A 5,391-nucleotide genomic window follows, 5' to 3' on the forward strand; every position below is an offset into this window, starting at 1 on the left:
CAGTTTTTACTATTTCTTTCTATCTTTTTATCATCTATGAAGAGAATCTATGGTAATTGGCTCATATATGGATGTCTACCCTGTAGAAGCCTACAAGCACAGTTTGACACAGTAAGGTATTAAAGATAGAATTAAGAGCGAATCAGACTAGGTGTTACAATGATGGATTCTTCAGAAAAAAAACGTGATATTTCTATAACTTTCCCATTTTTATCAGAATGGTTGGCTTAATTGTTTAAAGAAGATATAGTTGAAGTGATATCTTAGGATGGACTAAGTAATGGATTTCTGTGTTGTGAAGGGGACCAAGAACAACTTCTAAGACTTACACAAATGTTGTTTCAATCCACAAAAACAAAATTGGAAGAATATCAAAATGCTTCATAGGTCTTTGTGATACCTTTTGGGAAGGAAAAGAAAAGTGAATTTTGCTCTCAGGAAGAGAAAAAGCTTATGAGACTGGGAGCGGACAGACTGAAATTACAATGGTGATCAGCAGGTTGCTTGCACTTGCTTTGTTATCTAAAGTAGTATTTCCCGAATAAAGATGAAGGAGGAACAGAGCAAAAGGAACACCATGTATCTGTTTTTTTATGGCATTTCCAGGGCAGTCTGACTTTTTCTCAAAGCTGAGTGTTTTTAATGAAGAGCATTTTCCAGTGGGTGACAAATGTACCTAATACTGAAAGCAGAAACTAAACAGAAAACATGTTATGTACACAAGACATCAGTTTCTTTTTTTAATATACAAGTTTTGAATTCAAATGTGTATTTCATGCCACAGTCTTCTAACCCTTGAGATTACTTCTGAACAGCTTTGAAGACTTCTGAGACTCTGGTGAAAAAAAAAAAGCCAATTTCAGTAGGGTTATATACTGTATGCATTTGAACATCTCTCTTTTGCTGAATATTTTCCATTTCATTTTTAAGAATCTTTTCAGAGTAAGACACTATGGCTGGGTTCTACATGGAGCCCACCCTTGTCTCTTCAGTGAGCCCTGCCATTTATTTCAAAGACATTCCCTGAGGAAGGCTGAACCATTGCAGTTATACTACGTAATTCATGACTGTTTTTTCAACTGCCATCAAAGAGACAGTGTTTCCATATGTGCCCTCTCTCTAGTACCTTCACTCTTTTTTTCCTTCTAAGTAAGCACAGATTGTACTACTCTTGTCTTTTTAGTCTACAGAGAGGAAAATAATCCCATGTCATTGATGATGGTTTATCATCCAGAGCTCTTGGCAGCAGTTCACTGCATGGTGGTCTATTCCCTTTTTCATTTAATTCTCCTTCTCAGTCTTGATAGTGTAGTTTGTAAAGGTTTCCTATCAAAAATCGACTAGGGAAAGAGGAAGAATTATAGCAAAACTTCAGTTTATCTAGAATAGTTTCTTTAACATAGAAGAGAATTCAAAGGAAAATAGGATACAGTGCCTCTAATGCCTGAGGTCTGCTTGCTTGTCTACCTATAGCAGTTACCATCAGATTCAAGACTTTATTGAAAGTGTGTCTCCCTTTTCATCAGCCTGTCAATACATGGCTCCTGGAAGGTCTGAATACTGAGAAAACTTGTTTAAGCTTAAGGTTTTTCAAATAATTCATGATCTTTAATCCACAATATAAATGTGATCAGCTGCTTTACAAAATATAAAGCTGTAACATTTTGGATCATATGGGTATGAATGCTCTTTAGACCATTTAGATCGAAAGAAGGAAGGTAATTTGCCCATCCTTATTTACACTGATTTTACCGAAGGCCATTCACCCTACCGACCATTCACAGATGAGGCCTTGTTAATGATTCCCTTATCTTCTCACATGCAAATATTTGACATGTTTTCTAAACTATTTTTTCTAGACAGTTATTGACATTTCACTGTCTTCAAGATTAAGGCAACTCCAGGCATAGGCAAAGTAAGTAATTAGCTAGAATACTGCATTACTAAGAGTCAAAACACCATATCCCTGCAAACTACTTTACCTGTGCTTGAATCCTAGACAAAAAGCTGGTTGCTGTTACTCTGAAAAAAGATGGGGTATTGGGCAGAGGATCTTTTACAAAGATTATGAGGATCTTTGCTGCCTCCTTCCTCCATTTACTCATCTTTTCATGACATCTTTTCACTCCTCTCTCCCCTTATAGTCTACCCCTAGCTTCTCATTTGGGGGACAGCAAAATTCAGTTTTGTCTACACAGCTAAGTAGCCTTGAGCTGGCTCTGTTCATAACCGTAAATCTCATTAATTTCATTTTTAATTGTTATTCTCTGAGTCTTTGGAACACCCTTGTTTTCAGTCCAAGCCTTATTCAGCTTCAATTGCAGCAAGGAAGTTGCAGGGGGTAAAAAACCAAAATCTTACCTCTTTGCTATGTAAGAAACTGGGATCAGATTCTGCATATCATTTCCTTTTCATGTTGCATAGTATCTGCATATCTTTTTCTTCCACAACTGAAGTGGATGAACTAAATTTCAATATTCAGTCAGGTAAGATTTTATCACACTTCAAAGAATGTAGTAGTTAAGGGAAGTTATAAGGGCCACTGCCTCCGGCAGACTCTGGGACCCAGGGTTCCTGTTGATGAGCTGCTGGGGCTATGCTCCAGGCATACCCATGTTCCTTCCAATATCAGCTCGGGCTGTCAGCCTGCCCGCTGTCCATGCTTGGACCCGGGGCCTCTGACTCACCGGCTAGCCCAGCTTGAAGTAAACGTTCTGGTCCCCGCACCACAGACACCGGGGCCACTATGGCCCAAGGGCTGCCTCTGGGGGCTGGCACCTAATTCACTCGCTCCCGTCCGCCCAGTTGCTGCCCCCAGGACCTTACAGCTCTCACCCATGGGACAGAGAGGGAGATTACATTGAAAGAGAGTTAGGAAAGGATTTAATAAGATAGACTAGACTGCAGGGATGAGGTGCAAGGCTTGGTCAGACAAGCATACTGACCAGCCACTGCCTACACACAACTGGCCCCTTTAACCTTTCCTCCTCTCTATTCAGGTGCCTCATTCCCCCCCCCCCATTCCTCCCCATCCCCTTCCCCAAAACACTCCTTAATAAATTCTGCATAGTCCCCCAGGCCCTTCCTCAAGTATTTATAACCCTCATTTTCATCTTGTTTCCTCCTTTTTACCAGTTGTAATGTCCAGGCTGACCCTCTTCAAGGCAATGCCTGCAGTTTCTTAATGGCCCATCAATTAGTGACTGGAGAGTCTTGGTCTTTGCTGCTTGTCAGGTTTGTGTCTCCCTGTGTTTTATTTATGTTTTTCCCTGTTACTTATGATTCCCTTTGACCTGTCCTTGACCTGATAACTTTAATGAAGCGGGCGCTCTCACATTCCACATATGCTTACAATAACTAGCATTTATTTTCTTTGGCGTGTTCTTCTTGTTATCTAATCTTTCTGTGTTCAGATGTTCCTGGACCTGCGAAAACACTGGTAAAGTGGACTGAGATCCACTCAGAAATCCAATTGGATATTAATACTGACTGCTGGCTTCTGTCTGGGCCCTGAGGGCCCCCCCGGGCCCCCCCCCCGTCCCTGCCTCCCCCACCCTGACCAGGCCCAGCCCCATTTCACTTGGCAATATACGCTAGGGAATGGAGTGCAGTGGGGAAGTGTCTGTCCTTCAGCAGATCAGCTGCAACTTGGAGAGCTGAGCTGTCCCCAGATCTCCCATAAGGAGCCCCTGACGGCCACTGCCAGTCTTAGGGAACCTCCAGCCGCCCCAGTGCCCTGGCAGCTTCACTTCTAACAAAATGGTAATGACAGAAAACATAGAAATAATAAATCAATCAACTATACTTTTCAATAGAAAAAAAGAGTATTAATTTCTGAGAAAATTTAGTTTAAATTACATATTTTCCAATGTTAACAGAAGATTTCACACATTTAGTGCTGACAGAGAATTATATGCACTGTTATAGAACTGTGTTTCTTGGAACTGCACTTTTCCTGGGAATTATTTGCCTCATCTACACACATACATTGTGCACTCCATTGAGCTTCAAACACACAGAATTTTAAATGGGGAAGAATCTTCATGTACAGAACAAATAATTGTTTTAAAATTATTGTATGTTGTATGATATTATATAACAAGCTATACAAACATAAATATATATGCACATACTACTACATTTCTAAAACTAGATTATGAAGCCAGAATAAACTCCAAATCTTTTGTAAATTTGAGATGGCACCAGGTCTACATTCTGCAAAATAGATCAGAGTCTGGCCGCTCGTATAAAACATAAATTATAATTGAATACTAATGTTAATTATTTTTTCCTGTTTATATGTTCACAGACATTATATATTTATACACACACGTCTACACACTGATTTTCTAGAGTTTTTTTTAATGAAGAAATGGTTAGAACTATATACACGTTTCTACTGGACAACTGTGTTATGAAGCAAACAATTTTGCATTTGTCATCTTCACAAGAAGAATAATGTGTTGTGGTCTTTAATGTCTTATCATAAAGACATGATGGAAAGTAGGCAATTATAAAGGCAATCTTGCAAAGAGATAATCTGAAAAGGCAGATGCAGTCCTAGGGTATATCATTCAATCTATTTCCAATAGGCATAAAAAATATGGTTGAAATTGTGCAAGCCTTCGCTTGGAATACAGAGATAACTTTGGTCTTTAGAGCAAAACCAAAATCATGTCAATTGTAAAGGAGTCTACTAATTTATCAGCAATGGAAAAATTATTGAAGGGAAGGAAACAGAAAGAATATTGTCTCATTTAGCCAATAAATGTTGTCTCAAAAGCATAAAGGTAAATACCAAGAAAGCCAAAATTCTAAGTAGTAATATTAATTAGTATTAATATTGTCCTCAAACCAAATAGCTATTAACTTGCTAGGTTGATAATTATTAAAAAAGGTTTTAACCCCTACAGCAGTATGACTTTTACATATCAATCCAACAGTAGGTGGAAAAAGTAGAACAATCTGCAGTACTTATATTCATAAATGCAGGTAAATTCATATAATTTGATTTTCTGTCATAATAGATGTCTATGAAGAGTGATTCAGGAGGCCCATTAAGTTCTATGCCCTATGTTCTAAATGTAAAGCCAGAAAAATATACCGGTTAGTGCCTGTTATAGCTTGTCAGCTAAAGTTTCATAAAAATATCTCTCAAAAGAGACATGATGTAGTTTGAAATGACATGTTTTTACTGCAGACTTGAGCAGTGGGAGTTAATTTCACATCATTAGAAAGAAATTAGAGAAATTTGGACAAGAAGAAAAAAAAAGATCCAGGATAAAAGTCTGTTAAAAATCTGTTTGTGTAGTGAAGAACTAATGGTATCTAGGGTAAGAGTTGCTCTAGCATTTATGAAAATAGGCTATTCCATTCTGTTCTGGTTTAGTC

At 38.4% G+C, this 5,391-nt stretch overlaps 1 long non-coding RNA gene across 1 annotated transcript; it reads right to left on the reverse strand.

Moving 5' to 3' along the window:
- Positions 1 to 711: 711 nt before the first annotated feature.
- Positions 712 to 2,909, reverse strand: LOC136991164 (uncharacterized). The gene is made up of 2 exons (XR_010883211.1): positions 2,362 to 2,909; positions 712 to 835 (listed from the first exon to the last, which is right to left on the reverse strand). It is a non-coding gene; the product is annotated as an uncharacterized lncRNA (long non-coding RNA).
- Positions 2,910 to 5,391: the final 2,482 nt, after the last annotated feature.

This window comes from Apteryx mantelli, chromosome 1, assembly GCF_036417845.1.
Source record: "Apteryx mantelli isolate bAptMan1 chromosome 1, bAptMan1.hap1, whole genome shotgun sequence".
NCBI classification, from domain to species: domain Eukaryota; kingdom Metazoa; phylum Chordata; class Aves; order Apterygiformes; family Apterygidae; genus Apteryx; species Apteryx mantelli.